Source organism: Triturus cristatus, chromosome 4_1 (genome assembly GCF_964204655.1).
Source record: "Triturus cristatus chromosome 4_1, aTriCri1.1, whole genome shotgun sequence".
Lineage (NCBI taxonomy): Eukaryota > Metazoa > Chordata > Amphibia > Caudata > Salamandridae > Triturus > Triturus cristatus.
Genome location: NC_140585.1, coordinates 117,216,756 through 117,239,091, shown reverse-complemented (window position 1 = coordinate 117,239,091; position 22,336 = coordinate 117,216,756). Strand labels below are relative to the sequence as shown.

General features: G+C 45.9%; 1 long non-coding RNA gene across 1 annotated transcript in view; it reads right to left on the bottom strand.

Moving 5' to 3' along the window:
* Positions 1-11,074, bottom strand: part of LOC146844087 (uncharacterized) — a 52,701-nt gene extending 41,627 nt beyond the window's left edge. Inside the window, exons 1-2 of the long non-coding RNA XR_014981131.1 lie at positions 10,939-11,074; positions 7,371-7,463 (exon numbers count right to left, since the gene is read on the bottom strand). This is a non-coding gene — a long non-coding RNA (uncharacterized LOC146844087). The remainder of the gene's footprint in view (positions 1-7,370; positions 7,464-10,938) is intronic.
* Positions 11,075-22,336: the final 11,262 nt, after the last annotated feature.

Below are 22,336 nucleotides of genomic sequence, written 5' to 3'. Positions count from 1 at the left end.
GCACCCACTTGTCAGTCCCTAAACCTTCCCATATCTTCATATCAGACACCCCTATTGTAGGCCCGAGGGCTGGGTACATTGCAGGTATAAGATAGGACATGCCCTTGTGTGTGTGGCATGTCCTAATAGTGAATTACAGCCATTTTCGTCTTTCACTATTGCAGGGCTACCTGTTCCCCATAGGCCAGAATGGGCAGTGTGATTATTACATCTTATAATCCTAACTGACTCAGGGAACATGGTAGAAATTCGAATTTAGTATGCCAGAACTCAGAATAATAAAATACATCTTTTAGTAAAGTTGGTTTTAACATTCTGTGTTTGAAAATACCACTTTTAGAAAGTAGGTATTTTCTTGCTTAACTGTCCAAGCCTGCCTCTGCTAGGTTGTGTATTGTGTGTCTGATTCTGTGAGTGACAGGGGCTGGGGATTCCAAGGGAGAGGGTGAGTCAGCACAGGGCTGAATAGGAAGTTCTGCATGTAGATGGGTGGGAGGAGTTGCACTTGGGACCTGAATAGGGCTGTGCCTTTCCTCCACAATGCTGGCTCCACCTCATGTGATGGGTCTGATGTCTCTGCCCTGCAGTCTGAAAGGAAAGAAGGAGTCAGGTAAACAAAGTGCTCCAGGACAGACCAGAAGTGGTTTGGACTAGGCAAAGGCATCTCTGCCTTCAGAGAACAAAGAGAAAAGTAGTATAAATATGGGGACCCAAACCCCAAGACTTTAGATCACTTCTGGAACAACAAGAAGAAAAATCTGCCTAGGAGAAGAAACAAAGGAACCTGTAGGAGTTGGACTGCCCCCCTGCTAGTGTGCTGGGTTGATGGGTTGGCCTACAGTGGTGTCTTCATGTCAAGGAGAGGAGAAGGAACTTTTACAGAACTTTCATCATCTTGCAGAGTATTTCTTCAAGGGCTTGAACTGGTGCTTACCTCCTGCTGGGAGCTGGAAGCGCGACGCAACGAGAAGAAGCGTGTTGCCGCCGCAGCTGTAGTCATCGCAACGTCGGAGAAGCTTGCCGCTGCCGCATCTCCCAGAAGCGTGCCTTCGTCGCAGCTGTCTGCTGTTGCATCACCGGAGAAGCGCGTCACAACCGTGAGGGTCACCATCGCATCATCGCAGAAGCGTTTCACAGGGCTTGTCACGGCTCCAAAGTACAGAGTCACCGCAAGGCTGCCAGGATGTGTTGCATCGTCTCAGCGTCGTCGCATCAAGGGCGCCATTGTATCGCATCACACCGGATTGTCGCATCGCATCGAGGTGCCATCTTGCTGCAGCACGAGAATCTACGCATCACCTTCTCTCCAGTAAGCATCAAGAAGCATCCCCTACTCTGCGCAAGCGTTGAGGCGCGACGCATCATCTCCCCCAAAGAAAGGAACGGATGCATCTCCAACACTGCAAGCCTTTTGTTTATTTTGTGTTACGCGTCCAGGTACTTTTGTGAGAACTGTGCCGCATTTACTAACAACTTGAACTAAGCTAATTCTACCATCTTTAAGTCAATTTTGAGTACAATATTGTGGATGTTTTGACATTTGTGGTCTTGTGTTAAGTCTGTATAAAGAATAATTATTTTTATAAAACCTGTGTGGTGTCCATCTGTAGTGTTATCACTGTATTACTGTATGTGATCACAAATGCTTAACACACTGCCTCTGAGATAAGCCTGTCTGCTCGTGGCAAGCTACCAAGGGGGTGAGCAGGGGTTATCCAGTAGCGTAATCCCCTTTCCTTGACTTAGAAGCAAGGGTCTCTATTTGGTCATAGGTACCTACCCCTGCCAACTAGAGACCCCCAGTTCTAACAGTGATGCTATTAAAATTATTTAATAAATATGGGGAATGAGCAACTGGTCCTACCAAGGTGATTCCCCATTTTTAATTAGTTCCTATTTAGTTGTATGGCTTTCCATTGTTCTCAGCCAAAATAATGATATTTGTATTTTGTATTTGTTAAACAAATTTGTAATTACAGGTTTCTGCTGTTTTTTAAATCTCAGTTCCATCGTCGGAAAACATACTATTTTTTCTGTTCTTCACAGGCAGGTGACACTTGGGAACACATGCTCTAAAACTGCATGTGCCCTTCACAGGAGCTACCATGGTGGAGGATCCTGTGAAGGCACGGAGATCGCCAGAGGGCCAACTGGGACCTCTAGATAAGGCTGGCAGGTATCCAACCAGTGTGATGGAGGTACTACTGACCACCACCATCCTGATAGTCAGTGGCCCACATGCCACACCTTAAATAATGCCATGGGCTTTTATTCATCCCAATCTTACAGTTTAAAGGAACTTGGATTAAGTTGGAAGAGACTCAGATGTTTTTGTCTCTGTTTTAAGGCAGGTGAGCACATAGTTTGTATAAATGCGGAGCTGCTAAATCGAAGAAGAATAGTTTTGCGATAACTTTTTGGGGATGGTGCTTGTAGAACAATATGCGAAGCCATGTAGCTCTATTTTAATATTTAATAGCCATTTAATGGTTGCATAAAAAAAATTAAGAATAGCTATTTATTCACTTATAATTTGCAAACAAATCACTATGAATGTAAATTTTTATGGTGGATTATTCTGCTGCAGTGTGTTTTTTGTGTATAATTGTTTAAGATTTGATCACTGTAGTTGTGACCATAATCATTTTTAATTATTGATTTATTTATTTTGATTTATTTATTAATTTTTAGAAAAAACTTTGCATTCTACATTCTTCAGCCATTGCTTGTTTGACAAGTTCCATCACAGTTTGTATCAGTTCACAGGGGTATTCTGCAGCGTTTGGAATGGTGGTTTTACATTGATGGGTCGAAATGGCTTGGGATCTGTTTCATTTATGGCTATCTCCTTTCAGAGCGAGGGGTAGCTTGTTACAGCTAATATTCAAGCTGTAGCTGCAGCACTAGATAGTGGCAGGTTGCAGAGAAATATACCTTAGTGTAAGTACTCCAACTAACCCCGGAGTTCACCATTCTGCTGTCAATGTGAGACTGTGGAACAAGCACTACACCTTGGCTCACTCAAACTGCCTCGCACTACTGTAAGAACCCCTGCAGAACGCAAGACCATCTGCCTACCATCTTGTAAGGTACACAAACAAAAAGTGTTTTTATTTAGTCTTGAATATTTCAAGCAAATGTGCTTTCTTCTCCAATTTTATTCAGTAAGAAGAGGAAGGAATGGTAGGGCCTGCTGGGTGCTGACTAGTAGATGAAGGACGATGGAGATGAAGGTGACCTGCTGGGTGCTGACAGTAGATGAAGGATACTAGAGATGAAGGCGGTCCGCTGGGTGCTGAATAGTAGATGAAGGATGATGGAGATGAAGGTGACCTGCTGGGTGCTGACAGTAGATGAAGGATACTAGAGATGAAGGCGGTCCGCTGGGTTCTGACTAGTAGATGAAGGACGACAGAGATGAAGGTGGGCTGCTGGGTGATGACTAGTAGATGGAGGACGATGGAGATGAAGGTGACCTGCTGGGTGCTGACTAGCAGATGAAGGACAGCAGAGATGAAGGTGGCCTGCTGGGTGCTGACTCGTAGATGAAGTACAATAGAGATGAAGGTGGCCTTCTGGGTGAGACTAGTAGATGAAGAGTGACAGAGATGAGGGTGGCCTGCTGGGTGCTGACTTGTAGATGAAGGATGATAGAGATGAAGGAGGCCTGCTGGGTGTTGACTAGCAGATGAAGGACAGCAGAGATGAAGGTGGCCTGCTGGGTGCTGACTCGTAGATGAAGTACAATAGAGATGAAGGTGGCCTTCTGGGTGAGACTAGTAGATGAAGAGTGACAGAGATGAGGGTGGCCTGCTGGGTGCTGACTTGTAGATGAAGGACGATAGAGATGAAGGAGGCCTGATGGGTGCTGACTAGTAGATGAAGGACGATAGAGATGAAGGTGGCCTTCTGGGTGAGACTAGTAGAGGAAGAGCAACAGAGATGAAGGTGGCCTGCTGGGTTGTACTGACAGAGTGGCATATCTGTAAGAGTTTTTGTTTACTTTTGCAGCACATGTTTGTTATAGACATTCCATGCTAGTATTGTGTTTCTAAGCACAAATATAACTCATATCTGTGCCTGTGAATGTCATTAATAGGACTAAGGAAGCCACCCGTATAGAGGGCTGACTTTAAATAAATATTAGATTTGAACTAAACCTGTTGTATTTGCCTTTTCTGATGAATTTGTGAATGAAGTTCAAATAATAATATTATTAGTACACAAGGAATAAAACATTTAGTGATACACTTAATCTATTTGTGAGCGTGCTGGGCAAAACTGCAGCTTAATGTTGTCACATTGTACAATAGGGGAAGCAAAAAGGAAGAATATTGCTATTCCTCCTGACATGAGATGTGGGCATGCTTCTCAGTGCCCAGGGTATCTGGTAACTGATTGTTGCCTCCTCTGACTTTGAAGTCAACCTGAGGTATCACATTCTTTTTGTTGAGTTCTGACTCTCCAGGAACGATTTCATTCAGAGTGTCATGTAGTAATGACCTGAGGTTCTGCTCTATTTGTGCTCTCTTTCAAAAGACATCATAGGGATGTGTGGTAAAACACCTGTGTGCAGCTGCATCAATTGTGGGAAGAAGCAAATACCTAAATCACTGATGCCGAAAGAAGGGGATGGGTGTATGCTACTGGCATAGACACTGCTGGGATCATTTAGAGCTGGAAGGGGAGCCCCCGGCCCTCGCCTCCACCCCCATGCCCCTGGCAAAGGTCATCCCTTCCCATTTAGGTGATCCCCATCTGGTTGGGTTCTCTCTTCCTAAAGTGCTTCCGTCGGCGTTTAAGATCACTGTATGCCAAAATATCTAGTTTATTATTGTACTATTAAAATATTGTAGCAATAATATCAACAAACAAAATGTAATGAAGGTAAATATTTTTAGGAAAGTCTACATTTATTATTCTTCACTCTAAATCTGCGTACTTTGGAGATATATAAATCATCAAGGAATATGTATGTAGACTAAAGTCTAGCAAACATATTCTTATCCATCTATTCTTCTCTTGTTGCTGTTTTGGTGATACATAGTTTTGAGACAATATTAAGGTAGCATGAAATTAAAGACTCAATATTCTGTGCCCATACTGCTTGGGATGCACCATCCTGCTCCTTAATCTATGTTTTTTTCTGTGACGAATAAGGTTGCTGCTTGTAGGCTAGTGGGTTTCACCATCCTTCAGGGGCAGATCTTTGGTAGTCCTCTCGTAACAGGGCTCAAGAAGTGCTGGAAGGGAGCTTGTGGACGGCGTCATCAAGTGTTCCTTTCCTGGATACTTTGCCACATTCACAGGCAGTCTATCTAGAGATATTGGTGGTGTTCTATGGCATTTCATATTAACAGCAGGGGTGATGGACATTCTGTATAAACCACCTTTCCACCACCCCTTGGGAGTTAAAAGAAGAGTGTTGAGTTGTCTGCAGGTGAACTCAGGCCCTTGGCCATGTGGTGAAATCGTGTTCCTTTTATTTAGCAAAATGTTCATGTTTCTGGAGATCTAGCACATTTCAACCCCTGCCCAGGCAGACACGTGGGAAACTAAAACTTGTGTTTTCAAGAGGAGGATTAATTTGGTTCATGGTTCAGATGGTCAAGCCAGGCTGAAACAGCCATGCCATGATTATTGTTTGGAATCTGCATGGGATGAAGGCACCAGGGAAAATGATAGATTTAAAACTTTCATTTGAAAGGAAAAGAAAAGCTTTGAGTTTAGACATACCTGCCCTGCAGTGGATAGAACATATTAAGATATAATTTGGGTGCTAGCCTGCAACGTTTGCTCATCTAGAGTGGAAGAGATTCTGGTGATAGATAGGTAGTAGGGGATCTCCTGGTGCTGGCACAAGAGTTTCCCATGAAAGAGAGATAGGTGATGTAGCAACACAAAGCAGATGATAGATGGAATGCTGAATATTGTCAAACATTCACCCCCAGTCACAACTCTGGGTTAAATCCATAGTTTTTTTGCTTACCATGCCACCCCAGGTAGCACCCAGTCATATGCAAATCAGTCTTGAACCTGCTACTCCTCATGGGAACAGTCCAGCCCGAACTGCCAGGCCAGGTCCTCCCTGGACTGGAAAGCAAGCATCCTGAGACCTGTTTCGGGGTATGACCCCCTCATCAGCCAGGTTAGCTTGAATCCAGTGGCAAAGTGAGCACGCGACCCACGCTTGGGCATACCCTTCCTACTTAAGGTGACTATAGCAACGCAAAAAGATGATGGAAAGAATGCTGAACATTGTCAAACAGTCACCCCCAGTCACAGATATGTTATTTTTGTGCTCGCCATGCCACCCCAGTTTGGACTCAGCCATATGCAAACCAGTTTTGACACTGCTCCCCGTGGGAAAACTCCAGTCTGAACTGCTGAGCCCCATAGTGGGAAGGGTCTGCCAAGATGTGGGTCTTGTGTTCATTATGCCACTGGATTCAAGCTAGCTTGTTTTTTGGTTGAGAGAGGACCTGGCCTGGCAATTCAGGCTGGACTGGCATGTTCCCATGGTGATCAGGGTCAAGAATGATTTGCATATGGCTGGGTCAGAACTGGGCTAGTGTGGCGAGCAAAAGAGCGATGAATTAAAACCAAATCTGTAACTCGGGTGAATGCTTGACAATGTTCCCCATTCTATCCATCATCTTTTTGTGTTGCTAGTTATTTGATGTAGCCATCTCATCCTGTGTATTCACCACAGATTGGAGTTATTGTTGGGCATAAGTCCATCACATTAAATGGGATAAAATATGAAGAATGCCCTTGTATTTAAATGCCGTTAAGAATGTCCCTTGAGGAAGGAAAAGTGATTTGATTTTGATTCCTTGACAGACCCCTTTGCGGACATTAATAGCATGCTCTATATCTGCCAGAAAGCCTCCTGTACACTGTTTTCTAAAATGTGTATAAAACATCATGCACATATGACAGAGACAGTAGTTCAGGTTCCTCATACTGTAATGAGCCCTGGTTATGTGCAGCTCTGTTGATAATGGCATGGTGCGGTGCTGAGATGTAATTCATATCAACAATCTCCCTTGCTACTCAAACAGGATTACGGACCAACTCACTCCCACACCTTCTTCACCCCTATCCTTTGACCTCCTTGTGTTGCACTATTTTTTGTGCAATGATGTCTAGGCAGAGAAATAGCAACCAACACTTAAAACCTACAAAGTAAGCACTGAATTAATCTGTGTTTGGACTTTCAAAATTCTAATGACTGGTCAAGTATTTTAAAATACAATCCAACAGACCAGTACAATTTCCAAAAGATCCATTGAATTCCCACAACTGGAACTACCCAAACCCTATCGGAAGCCCACATTTAATGATTGATAGATAAAAACTCTACTCACTTGAGCACACATAGACTCCAAGGAACAGAAGGAGAATAGCAGGCTTCATTGCTGTGTTGTGGCTGGTTATTCAGGTTCTTCACAACTGAAACCCTGGAAACAGAGTAACAAACATTTTGATACTCCATGTGTGTACTTCTTGGCAACAACTGATAGTAAGAAAGCTATCAGGGCCAGATTCATTAGAATTGATCAGTAATTTAAGAGCATTAAGGCTTAAGTTTACTGTGTATTCTTTCTGACTCTGTTATCTGTGTTTCTCAGTTGTAACCTCTTGCCACAAAGGGAAGACCCAGCCGTTTACCTCCTCTACAACAGCATGATCATGCTTATTGTTGTACTATTGAGTAGGGCATTCCATGTTGATGTTGTACAATAATTCTTTAGTTCTTCGAGTGCCAGCAAACCTATTCTCACATCAGAAGAATGAGAGTCCCACATTCTTGTGCTTGTGAAGTTCAGGAAAATGGTTGAAAGTGGGGATTCACCAGAGTGGGGTAAAGTACTTTGACATTCCATTGAGAGTGAATTCACTGTACATGGCACTCAGAGCAGCATGTTCTTCCTTCTTTCAAAAGTAGCCATACTCTTCTTTTCATTGCCGCACAGCAATGTTGGTGAGCAATGTGAATTTTCAAGAAGAAAAAGGAATAAAAACATGTTTCATTCCAGTTTGTCTCAGCATAGAACCCTGTCTTTTATGTTAATTTTTCAAAGTAACAAGCCTTGTTATGAAGTATGTTACAGATATTCTCCACCCTAGTCTCATGGAAGCACAAGTTAAGCTGTTAGCTTTGTGTTGTTATTGTATTATAAATGTAGTCACAGGTTTGAAGTTCCTAAAATGTAGGATCATAGAACAGTCCTCACAGTGGTTGCTTTGATTGTTCTATTGATTGTGCTATTATCCATAGAAGTTTGTTTGTCTTCTTATTTGCTATTCTCTCCAATGGGAAAACGTTATACTTAGTCTGGATTGCATTTAATTACCGGATTTACTTGGGTTAACCATGTCTTTTCTATTTGTATAGCAGTAGTATTTCACATCTAGGTCTACTTTGTGTATTTAAATAAGCTGGCAGATTCATATTGCTGATACAACTTTAAAAAATGTAAGTACTTCCTCAGAAAGTCCAGTTTATTTTTTACTCTCATTGTGCCACAAATATTTACAGTCTACTCATGTTACAGGCCTTCTATTTCAGGCGTGCTGAAGCCATTTCAAGGCTTTTTAGAGTTAGAGTATCTTGTTGCCCAAAGAGGGTAATTTGTGATATTTATCTATTTACATTAATGAGGTATCATTTGAAGTGTCACACATTGGACAGTGGAATGCTACTCATACAATACATACACTGAAACAATGGAAACGTCACTCATAGGCAATCTGAAAAAGCTATGGCAAGGTCATGCATGTGGTCTCAGTTGTCTCTTTTTTTTAGATTCCCTCACAATTCTGTAATGCTCCAAAGATGAGAATGCATTCCTGTGAAAGTTGTCTATCAATTGAATGCTTTACATAAATAGATGCATGCTGGAAAGCGCTACCATCAGGCTCTAACCGTAAACAAATGCAGTCCTCCAGTTTAAAGCACTAATGAAATGATTGATGCTCCACTGGAACTCCAATAGTAAATGGTAAATGGAGGAGATGCACAGCCATATATTAAAAGAATTATTGCTGAACCCCCTTGTCTGTGAGAAGGAAGAACATGGTGTAGTGGAAGATGGAAGACCCTCTTGATGGGGACAGCCTAAATGCCACACTAACACAGAGCAGTGAGATCGTCATTAGGAACAGTGGCTATAGGATGGGAGGCGAGAGGCATGGTAGAGCACATTTACAAAGATGAATTTCAACTCCTGCCTAAAAGTAGACATGCTGTACGCATTCTCAGGGCACACAAAGCTGCAGAGACAGAAGAGGGCAACCTGATTTTCTCTCAGTAGTGGGATAGTAAGCAGAGAGTGCCCCGCTTTTATTATGGTGACCCAAAGAACAAATTAGGGAGGTGCGGACAGCTAGGATCAGAACCACTGTGTCTTAATCCCTATCAACGAGGTGCAGGCTGGACTGACAAAGATATTATAGGATTCCCAGCTAAAACAAGTAGGAATGTGGAGGTGGAGGTGATGTGGAGGTGGAGGTGATGTGGAGGTGGAGGTGATGTGGAGGTGGAGGTGATGTGGAGGTGGAGGTGATGTGGAGGTGGAGGTGATGTGGAGGTGGAGGTGATGTGCTTCACAGGTCTCTGCCTGTGAGTGTTCCATAATGTCACCCAGTGTGCTAGCGGTCTCTTGCCCTGAATGTTCTGTCAGTGGCAGTTGCTGCATGTGCCTTGTACTCTTTGGGGCGGCTCTCTGTACCACCTCCAATAAACATTACTACTGTTCATGAACTGCGTCTCCTTCACCTTTCATCAGTGGCGACAGAAGACGGGATCCATCCACTGCCATCTCCTCTGACTGATGATATTCGTGGACCTTAATTCAAGTATTTATTGTCTAATTTATCGCAGTGCAGCTGTGAGTAATTTATTTTTTTAAACTATTCCCCTACCCTAGGCACTCCTGTGTGAACTAGTACAGAGAGCCGTACCCATTGTCATACAGCTTCCCAGCTCATGAACTGTACTTCTAATTGCTGCGAGGGATTTTCTTTGAGCTCTTTCTAAAACTTGACTAGAGCGTTTCCTGCTGACTCATGACACTCCTGCTGTGTGCCTATGTTCCTCGACATTGAAAGTGAAGAATGTTTAAGGCTTTCTACATATTTCTGTACATTTAAGCTGAACCGTTTCACTGACTTCATCAACGCTCTGTTAACACGCAGTTCCATGAGCTGGACTCTCTCGCTCCAGTCCCACGCGCTGTCTTCACGAGCTGTTGCCTACCAACCCAGCCTCTTCACAAAGCCGTGCGAGCACTTCGACCGCATTTCAAGTGTCCTTTCATGAAAGCCTCCTCCTTCTGCCATAAATTGCCTTTGCCAGCTTCAGCCATGGAGTGCTGCTATTCCCGGTAGGCTTACCTTTGTGTGTAGAGTCATCCACATTTGCATGGTTAGAGAATCGCAAATTGCTCATGCAATTTCAAGGGTGCCAGGGTGTCAAAAGGACACCCTGTTGCACCCCTGAAATCTGCATATGAATACATCTTGCACACACACATGCCCCAAGGGCATGTGTGTGTGTAAAATGGAACTTTGAAAAATGCACTTTAGTGCATTTTTCAAAGTTTTTGCAAATTACCATGAAGTTCAACTTCATGGTAATTTGCTCCACCTATTAGCGAAATCGCTTATATTTTTACTTTAATGCATTGCATTTAAGGAATCTCAATTTGAGATTCCTTAAATGCAATCGCAATTTAAGTAATCGCAATTTAGAGATTACTTAAATTGCGATTTTTGCATTTGCGATGGTGCATCCCAAATGCAAAAATACCCGTCGCAAAGGGGCAGATTCTGAGAATCTGCCTGGTTGCGACCGGTTTTTGCTTTGATGCATGTGGGCCACTGTTCCTTGTCACACTGTCTTGCTGCTAAAGCCTCCCTGTTAGCGCTCACCTGTGGGTGTCTTGTGGTTGTCGTCTACTGTCCTGGGCTCTCTCTGCAGTTCTCACTGTGCCAGGGGCCCTGGCTTATATAAGACTGTAACTGATGATGAGGGCCTGTGACAAATAAACAAGACGCACATCCACACTGGCATCTCAGACTACCCAGCTGATCAGGTGGGGACGCTAGAAAGACGCTTGAATGCATCAACATTCCTCTTCTATTTGTGCTCCCCTATCATGTGCTTGAACGTGTGTTCTTCTATTGCTTCTGTGATGTGCATATCTGGCTCAGTGGAATGGCCATATGTTTTAACAGCCATTAGCACCACAGGTTCATGCCGATATGTCTTCTGGAAAGTAGAAAAAAAATATCCAAACTCTTTTTTCTTCCATGGCTATTCATAGGAAAGATTCCACAGCAATTAACCTAATTTAATGCTTACAAAGAGCAAAGTATCCATTTGTGAAGATTTTCCAGCTAATTACAACCTAATACAAAACCTTTACTTTACCATACACCTAAATTGAAACCCTCACCTAAGCTGAACCTAATTATTTTACGTCCTTTGGACTTTCTGTATTTTGTTATATATACGTTTTTTTAAATATAATGTCTATGCTTTGTATTAGGTGTTTTGAAATATACCCCATAGAAAATACTTTGGAAAATATTTTAGTCCTACCTTTCAGGACTCGATTGAAATGTGACAGCACTAGAGATGCCACATACAGCACTGACAAAGCACCTCAGTGAGGTCCTGGAGAGCCCTCCACATTCCAGCCCTGCTTTGGCTATGGTATTGCAAACATGTTCAATAAAGTGTGCTGAATCAACCAGGCAGACACTTTGTGGTTTACTCCCTAACACACTGGCACATTCACTAACTCACTCACTTACTCATTAACAAACCCACTCCCTCCTCACTCACTTCCCTATTCCCATACTCACTCCCAAGCTCACTCGCTCACTCACTGATTCACCATCGTATACACTCCAAAGTTTACTGAACCCTCGTATTGGACAACAAATCTGACCCCTGACCTCTGTTTGTATGATGGAACGCCTCACACAATTGTCCCGCATGCCTTTACAAAGCAGTCACTACCCCGACTGCGACGTTACCACCTGCTACTTTACCACGCAAGTATTTAAAAATAACTTTCTTTATGGCGCGCTAGACTTTAGAATAGTATCAATTACTATTCCAACTCCACTCAACACAACAGTAGGGAAGGTGTTGGACTTAAAATGTGAACTCTGGTTCAACAACGCATGCCAACAGCAAGTAGTTGTAACAACTTGCATAGTAAAGGAACGCATGGCAACATTGCAGACGGGCTAGTGGCTGCATTGTAAATGCATTTCGTTGTTGTGACTGGGCCTTAAAGGATGCTTCCCATACCTGTAACAAGAAAAAGATAAAGCAGAACATGTGTAACATTTTTTCCTTATCTGTGTTTTTTGAATTTTACGGTACAGCAGACACAACATAAGGCATTGGATACAGATCGATGTAAATGAAAGCAATACAGGAGGCAGGCGTAGCGTTTACAGATGTACAGAGCAGCACAGATTCAGCACAAACAATATCTTGTACAGGACAGTACAGCCTTTGTTACAACCATGAAAGGTATGGCCAGGAGCTGGAAGTGAATCTATCCCTCTTGTGTGGGGGGGGGGCTAAGAGCCACATGCTGCGTATCCTGGAGGCAGATGTCTAATTTGTTAATGTCTATTACACAACGGTTAAATACCGGAGGGTCAAAGGGAACATTTTTAAGACCACACAGGATTATATCCCCAAATAAAGTATTACAAACACTCGGAACCCTGGGGTCTAAAATGACAAAAAGAAAGAAGTAAAGGTGGTGTGTGAATGAAAAACAAAAGCCCAATGTACATAGTGAAAGGATAATCCCTTTAGGAACGTAATCCCTCACTCACCCTAGGTGACATGCTTCATCATATGGGATTCTCCTCCCAGAGAAAAATCCTAGTTTCTCTGGGGGCTACAACCCCCTCTATGAGAGGGAGGAGCTCAGGGATGTTTTGATAATGCACTAAAGGGTGGACTAAATCCACATATGAAGAGCTGGGTGTGAGTGGGGGGTGCAGTGCTAATGAAAAAATAGTGCAATAGAAGTGTGTTGAAACTAGTCACGGGACGGCAAGGAAGAATCTCTTAAAGACCAACCGTACCGATGCTAGATTAAAAAGATGTGAGAACCACTAGTTCTATATAACCAATGGTGCAATGTATGAGACAATGGTCGACATGTTTCAGCCAAGGCGCCTAACTAGGCTCGGCTTTCATCAGGACCTGGTTAGCTACTGCAAAAAGGAATGTAACAGAACTACTCCACAAAGGATACCGTGACCACCCCAAAGTTGCTTGTCGGGTGTACGTCTCCTTGTAATTCAAACATCACCCGTGAAAACTGGGTGGAAAATTGACCTCCACCTGGCGACCGCTCAGGAAGGAACACCGCTCTATCCGTCGGGGAACCAGGCCGGAATGAGCCTGCAGCCGGAGGTCACACACTTCTATTGCACTATTTTTTCATTAGCACTGCACCCCCCACTCACACCCAGCTCTTCATATGTGGATTTAGTCCACCCTTTAGTGCATTATCAAAACATCCCTGAGCTCCTCCCTCTCATAGAGGGGGTTGTAGCCCCCAGAGAAACTAGGATTTTTCTCTGGGAGGAGAATCCCATATGATGAAGCATATCACCTAGGGTGAGTGAGGGATTACGTTCCTAAAGGGATTGCCCTTTCACTATGTGCATTGGGCTTTTGTTTTTCATTCACACACCACCTTTACTAATTTGTTAATGTTCCACTTAACTGACACCTGTTACAGATAGGCTTAATCTCTGGGATGTTCAACCCTGTGGCTTGCGGCCTTGTCTAAAGCACCTGTTCCTCCCCCTCATCCTGCTGTGAACGGTCCCATGATAGAAATGGCTCCCAAATATCAATTGGCCTAGATGCAGTTGACATTAGCTCCCAGAACATCGTCAATTGTGTATGACCAAATATGACATCACATATTCAATTCTTCATCCTGGGGACCACCCTCCTGCCCCAGTGTAAGGCTACCCTACGTTTAGCAAAGAGCAATAGCATGGCGTACAATTTTCTGTGCTCCGCTGGCGTGTCTCTCACATATCCCAGTAGGCCAATATGAGGCTCAGGTTCCGCTGGTGTATTGATTATATCATGAATTGTATTAAAGATCTGAGCCCAGAATGTAGCCAGCCCAGGGCAAAACCATGCCATGTGAATGAATATGGCCAGGCCAAATCCACACCTCCAGCATATATCGTCTGTCTTGACCCCCATTCTATGCAACTGGATAGGTGTTCTATCAAAAGCGATGGAGGAATTTAAAATGAAATAAACATATTTTATAATTGGGTGATAAAGCAGTAAGCTGACCACAGCAGAATACCCACCGGTCTTCATTCAAGGGTGTTAGTAAGTCTGAGTTCCAGTCCTGTAGCGCTTTCGGCGTGGTGATGGGAGCAGAATTCTGCATATAACTGTGCAGGCGTGTGATGAGCCTAGGAGGAGAAGCCGTCTAAATAATATTTTCAAGTGCCAGCAATGTTTGCGGAGGACCTGGGAAGGTCCAATGTATTTGCTTGCAGGTGGATCTTAGTCTGTAATAGAGGAAGAGCGCCGGGAATAATCCAGCCCTCCAGGTTGTTTTTGCCAGCGGGGCTCTGAAACTTTCATCAATATAAAGATCCGCAAAGGTATGCAAGCCCATATCACTAGCTATGTATCTGCTGGCTCCCTCTGACATCACAGGAATCATGGGGTTGTTCGCTATAGGGATTTAGGGGGCATACAATATTGACAGTTGGGTTCTGTCACGGAGCTTCTGCCACGCCCACCTCAGGGTCTCGACCATGTCAACACCTTCTCGTGGTCGTTTGTATGCCTGGTATATCGCCACTTGGAGGGGAACCAGTGCTGCCATGTTCATCTCCATGGCAGCGTGCGGCTTAAATGGGACAGGGTGCACCCAGAAATTTAGAAATTGTGCTTGTGCACAAAAGGCATATAGTTGAAAGTCCGAGGCGCCCATTCCTCCCTGAGTTAGTGGTAGCGTTAGCAACTCCAATGAAATCCACGCTTGCCCATTCCAGGGCTATTAATAATAATCGGAGTTTGCTAAAGAAGATCTGTGTGAGTGGGCTTGGGATGTTAATGAATAAATATAAAAATGTAGGTAGGACTACTATATTAGCCACTGCTATCCTCCCAGTCAGGGAGAGGGGTAGCCTAGCCAAGGCATTTACTTTTCCTTCCAGCCATGTACTGGCTCTCCTGAAGTTCATCGCCCAGATCTCTTGCACATCCCAGCTGAGCCATATAGCCAAATATTTTTTCAGGCTGTTGGGCCACTGCAGAGGGTACTCAACAGGGAATGGGGTTGTGGCATCTGTAAGCGGGAAGATGGTGGATTTTTCCGTTTATGGAGATGCCGCATAGTCCACCAAAATATATGTTTGTGTATTAGGGTGGCGGTGTTCGCCTCAGGATTGTTTATATATAAAGTGATATCATCTGCGTATAGCGATGTTAGTAGCCCCCTCGTACTAAAACCCAGACCTCTCGCCGCGTGGTGTTGCCTGATGCGTGCCGCCAAGGGCTCCATGGCTATAGCGAAGAGGAGGGGGGAAGAGGACAGCCCTGCCTCGTTCCCCTTGTAATGTGGATAGGACTCGATAGCATGCCATTGAGCCAGATCCTAGCGGAAGGTGCCGTATATACTAAACATATGAGACCCAAAAATGGAGGGCTGAAACCCATTCTCACAAGAATAGCAAATAGGTACTCCCACTCAAGCGAATCCAATGCGTTAGTTGCGTCTAAAAACACGGCAACTGCTTTCATGTTGGGGTTGAGATAGTGAAGGACAGTAAAAAAAGTGCAGAGATTATGTGCCGTTGATCTGTCCGGTATGAATCCCGACTGATCAGGCCATGCAATTAGTGGGAGTAGAGGTTCTAGCCAATTTGCAAGTAGTTTCGCTAAAATATTGATGTCCACATTTATAAGAGATAGTGGTCTGTATGAGTCTACTTTGTTGCTGGTTTTCCCAGGATTAAGCAACGTGATAATAATAGCTTCCCGCATTGAGGTCGGAGAATCCCGTTAATCTGCACTTCTTCAAAGACTGCAATGAGATGCAAGGCTCCTCGACTTAGGTTTTAGAAAATACTGTGGTCAGACCATCATAGCCCGGGACTTTGTCAGAGGGAAGACCCAGGATGACTTGCGCAACGTCTTCCACAGTGAACGGATTATCCATTTATTCCCTATGCCCCCTGCTCAGCCACAGGAGTTCCAGGGATTCCAGGAAAGGTTGCAGGCCGTCTGGATGTATTTGTTGTGTGGTCGATTATAAATTAGAATAGAATTGAGTGAATCTGTCTAGGATCTTGGGTGGGTCCCTGAGCAGGGAATGATCGTCTCCCCTAATCTCCGTGACATATGCGTCATTACGTGGGGCTCGTAACATGCTTGAAAGAGTCTTACCTTGCCTGTCCCCTTCCTCATACCATCTGGCCTGTGAATATTTGCCCATAAACTTCACCTCCTGATGTGCCTCCTCCTCAAACTTCAGCAGACTTTCCTTAAGTTGGACCAGTAAATCAAGGTTGTTTGTAGTGTAAAATTGTGTCTCAAGGTTCCTAATGCGTGTTTCAAGGGATGCACGTGTATTCCTGATTGCCTTCAAGACCCCAGCCTGGCGCCTGATACATTTGCCTCTAATAACTACTTTACATTCTTCCCAGAGGGATGGCTGTGTCTTGACCGTGCCATTGTTTGACTGGAAATATTTGTCAATGTCTCCTCTAATCTCTTCTGTGAATGGTTCATCTAGTAAGGCATTTTGGGGGAGCCTCCAGGTGTACAGTCTGCTGGGCGCATCAGACAAGGACACCCACAGGTGGTATTGAGCATGGTCCGACAGGCTTCTGGGAAGATGGCAAACCTCCCGCAACCACATCACTGCATCCTTGGATAGCAACCAGAAGTCTAGCCTGGACCAGGCCTTGTGGTGGTCTGTTAAACATGTGCCTTCCGGTATGTTCGGGTTAGACCTTCTCCAGAAGTCTGTAAGCAGGCCATCTGATATAATGGCATTAAGCGTGTTACTAGATTTTGGGTGTAGTGAGCAGGACAGTCCCCTCCAATCCTGGGCATCATCAAGCACAACATTGAAGTCCCCTCCCAGATAACAGTGTCGCAACTTGTGAATTTAATTTTCACCCATAAATTCTGGAAAAACTCTGGCGTGTCCGTATTTGGGCCGTATATAGCTGCTAAAGTTATCAGCATCCACCCCAGCAATCCCAGAAAAAAAAACACACCTCCCTTCAGGATCAATAAATGCCTCACATATTTTCCAGTCGAGGCCCTGCCTAATCAGCACAGCCACTCCCCTCACACAATTAGAATAAACGGCTGAGTATATGTGTCCCCAAAGTTTATGTTGTAGCCTAGTGGATGAAGTGCAGTTCAAATGAGTCTCCTGTAAAAAGCAGATGTCTATGTGGTGTCTGAATAGATATGCATGTACCAGTCTGGCCTTCCTATGGTTGTTTAAACCCCAAATGTTCCATCTTAATAGGTTCAGTGTCGACATGGCTTATCTCTTAGTGACTGTGCGAGGTGCTGAACCACCACTTCCAATGCCAGATCTCTTCGGTTGCCTGTGTATTGATGTCTGGTACTGTCTCGTTTCCCCATTTTCCTCTTCGCTCTGCATGCATCTGTAGTTGGATGTGTCTTGTCTACTACAAATCTGTTTCCACCCTTTCAAATTAACATAAACTTTACCTGCTCACCCCCACCCAGGTTGTACAATACCATCCCACCCAACAGACAAAAACAACATAGAACACCCCATATAGATTCAGAAGCAGTTTTTGGGAGCTATCTCTGAGGGGCATGGACTCACCGGCATACTACCCTGCCAAAGGCAGGGTGGCCGTGCTTATAATGAAGAGTCATCACAACGAAACACAGGGAAGGACCAGTGTGCGCATCCCGGCCTCCAGCCTGAGCGTAGCATTACGTCACAGCCGCTAACATGAGTTATCCTCCTCTGCCAAAACAACTTACAACTGGTGACATATAAAGGTACAGATTTGAGTCAGCATTGAATAACAAGTGAAAATCGAGGTCAATCGTTATCGCTTAGCCCAGCTTCAGAGGTATGGCCAGCAAGCAACCTGCTTACGTTTTTCTTTCCTCCCGTATGTTTAGCAAATTTCAACGTTGATTTAGCATCTGTGAACATGTGTGCTGGTCCGTCAAGTGTCACCTTGATTTTTGCAAGATAAAGCAGGGCATAGGGGATCTTGGCCTGCATCAGAATTGTCTTTGCTGGTGGGAAAGTCTGTGTAGAAGGAGAGGGATTTCCCTTATAGTCTATCGTTCAACGCTCTCGTGCCTATCTCAATATTGAGTGGCGGTCTTGATAATTTAACAGTTTAGCTCAAATCGACCTGGGCGTTGCTCTGATGGGCGGCCTGGTTACCAGCACCCGGTGTGCCCTCTCAACCGCGAACACCGCAGATAAGCCAGGGCCAAAGAGATCACTCAAGAGTTCAGTCACATAGGTCTCCATCTTGACAATGGCGGTTTTCTTGACAATGGCGGTTTTCTTGGGAATCCTGGTGATACAGAGGTTGTTTCTCCAAGATCTGGCCTCCAAATCATCATTCTTTGGACTAATGAGAGTGAGAACCTTATCCATCTGCAGCAATTGCTCTCTGGTTTCCACTTGAAATTCATGATTTTCAGAGCTCTGAATCTCAAGCGCATCTAGCCGAGTCTCTCTTGGGAGGTGAGGACATCCAGCTTAGTTTCTATTGTTTTTAGATTAGATTTCAGTTCAAGAAGCAACATGCGCAGGTCATCTTCTTGTTCCTCAGACTGCGGCATAGATTGTCAATCAGAGTCTACTTCCACCCTACTTGACAACCAGGCAAACGTCGGCCTCAGACAGCTCGTCACCACACCACCCACACCGCCGGCCACACGCTGGACCCCATCTTCTCCACAGGCACCCACGTCACCTTCGACCACACCACCGAACTCCACTGGACCGACCACCGCTGCATCCACTTCACCTTCAAGAAGCCGACCACGCACCACCGCACCCAACAAGTCCCACGTCGCTGCTGGAGCAAAGTCACCAAAGACCAACTGACCTCCACCCTCACCCAGAACCCACCTGCGGCCTCCATCAACCAAGACATAGCAGTCCGCAACCTCAGACAATGGATTGAAGACTGCACCAACACCCTCGCACCACTCAGGAAACCCCCCATCAACCACGCCAGCAAGAAAGCCACCTGGTTCACTGATGAGCTACAGACCTCCAAACGCACCTGCCGGAAACTGGAGAAGAAATGGCTCCACGATCGCACACCTGACAGCCACGTAGCCCACAAGGACGCCACTCGTAGACACCACCACCTCATCAGAATGGCCAAAAGATCCTCCTTCAAAAACAGACTGGACAACGCATACGACAGCAAAGATCTCTTCAGCATCGTGAAGGAACTCTCCAACCCCAACGCCAACACCAACGACGTCCCGCCTTCACAAGAACTGTGCAACGCTCTGGCAACCTTCTTCCACCAGAAGATAGCAGACATCCACAACAGCTTCAACATCCCGATCACCCCTACCGCGCCAGACTCCTCCCCCGCGAACACCACCTGGACCAACCACCTGACCTCCTGGACCAAGTCAACGATGAAGAAACACGCAAGTTCATGAACTCCATCCACTCTGGATGAACGTCAGACCCTTGCCCTCACCACGTGTTCAACAAAGCTGACGCAACCATCAAGAAGAAATGGCTCCACAATCGCACACCTGACAGCCACGTAGCCCACAAGGACGCCACTCGTAGACACCACCACCTCATCAGAATGGCCAAAAGATCCTCCTTCAAAAACAGACTGGACAACAACGCACACGACAGCAAAGATCTCGTCTGCATCGTGAAGGAACTCTCCAACCCCAACGCCAACACCAATGACGTCCCGCCTTCACAACAACTGTGCAACGCTCTGGCAACTTTCTTCCACCAGAAGATAGCAGACATCCACAACAGCTTTAACATTCCGATCACCCCTCCTCCTCCCCCTTGAACACCACCTGGACCAACCACCTGACCTCCTGGACCAAGTCAACGACGAAGAAACACGCAAGTTCATGAACTCCATCCACTCTGGATCAACGTCAGACCCTTGCCCTCACCACATGTTCAACAAAGCTGACGCAACCATCGCACCCCATCTACGGAAGGTCATCAATGCCTCCTTCGAGACAGCCACATTCCCAGACAGCTGGAAGCACACCGAAATCAATGCCCTCCTCAAGAAGCCCAAGGCGGACCCCAAGGACCTCAAGAACTTCCGACCCATCTCCCTCCTCCCGTTCCCGACGAAGGTTATCGAGAAAATCGTCAACGCGCAACTATCCCGCCACCTCAATGACAACAACATCCCAGTCCGGGTTCAGACGAAACAACAGCACTGAAACAGCCCTCATCGCCACCACAGATGACATCAGGTGACAACTCGACACCGGCGAAACCTCAGCCCTCATCCTCCTGGACCTTTCGCCCGCCTTCGACACGGTCTGCCATCGCACCCTAAAAACACGCCTTCAAGAAGCCGGGATCCATGAGAAAGCCCTCAGCTGGACCACATCCTTCCTCTCCGGCAGAACCCAGAGAGTCCGACTCCCACCCTTCCTATCCAAAGCCACCGACATCATCTGCGGCGTACCCCAGGGATCATCACTCAGGCCGACGCTGTTCAACATCTACATGGCCCCCCTTGCACAAGTAGCCCATCACCACAACCTCAACATCATCTCCTATGCCGACGACACCCAGCTCATCCTCTCCCTCACCAAGGACCCGCACACCGCCAAAACGAACCTCCACGAGGGAATGAAGGCCATCGCCGAATGGATGCAGAGCAGCATCTGAAACTGAACTCGGACAAGACGGAGGTCCTCATCCTCAGATCCACCCCCTCAGCCTGGGGTGACTCGTGGTGGCCTACAACGATGGGAACGGCACCCACACCTACCGACCATGCACGCAAACTCAGATTCATCCTCGACTCTTCCCTCTCCATGTCGAAGCAGATCAACGCCGTCTCCTCCTCCTGCTGCTACACCCTCCGCATGCTCCGCAGGATCTACAAGTGGATCCCGTCCGAAACAAGGAGAACTGTTACACAGGTCCTCGTCAGCAGCAGGCTGGACTACGGCAACGCACTCTACGCAGAAATCCCAGCCAAACACCTGCATTGACTACAACGCATCCAAAACGCCTCCGCACGTCTGATCCTCGATGTACTCTGACGCAGCCACATCACCCCGCACCTGAAAGACCTACACTGGCTCCCCGTCGACAAGAGGATCACCTTCAAACTCCTCACCCACACACACAAAGCACTCCACAACACCGGACCAGCCTACCTGAACAACAGACTCAACTTCTACTCCCCCACCCGCCAGCTGCGCTCAGCAAACCTCACCCTCGCGGCCGTCCCCCGCATCCAACGAAAGAACACCGGTGGCAGATCATTCTCCTACCTCGCCGCCAAGACCTGGAACACCCTCTCCACCCACCTACTGCAGACCCAGGACCTGCTCACCTTCAGGAGACATCTCAAGACCTGGCTCTACGAGCAGTAGAGTTCCCCCCTCCCTTCAGCGCCTTGAGACCCTCACGGGTAAGTAGTGCGCTTTGCAAATTCCCTGATTGATATTGATTGATTGACTTCCCACTCAGCTTCCGTCAGCCTCGTTTGCCTTTTATTGTTGAAGGTGAGTTTGGGATGTTTTGCATCCTGTTTACCCATGGTGCCGAGTGGCGCATATAATATTCACCTTAGTTGGACCTATGTCTTGTACTTCTAGGATACCGCACGTCCGAGTCCCGACACCCAGGTCCCTCTGTATCAAGATCAAATCGACTCTGCGCATGGCTGAGATCCCAATGAGCCAATCCGCCACTTGTCTGCCCAGCAGTCAACAGGCCCAGCACACGTGACCGGCATATTTATGGTACAGCTATTGCCCACCAACCTTTTGTGTACCTCCGGTCCATTCACACTACCGGAGTGTGTGTTGCAGGGTCGGGCCACTCCCCGACAGCGTCTGCCCCAGAAATGCCGCTACATCCCTGTGGTATCTTAAGATGTTTCTCCTGTTGCCAGGTGCCTAAGAATGTTTTCCTCTGTCTGTACTGTGATGATGTAAGCACCAGCAGGGCAGTTGGAACCTGGCTTTCATCTCTACAGGAGCTTCTTGTGGATGGGATCTATTTCTTACAGTTAACTTAAT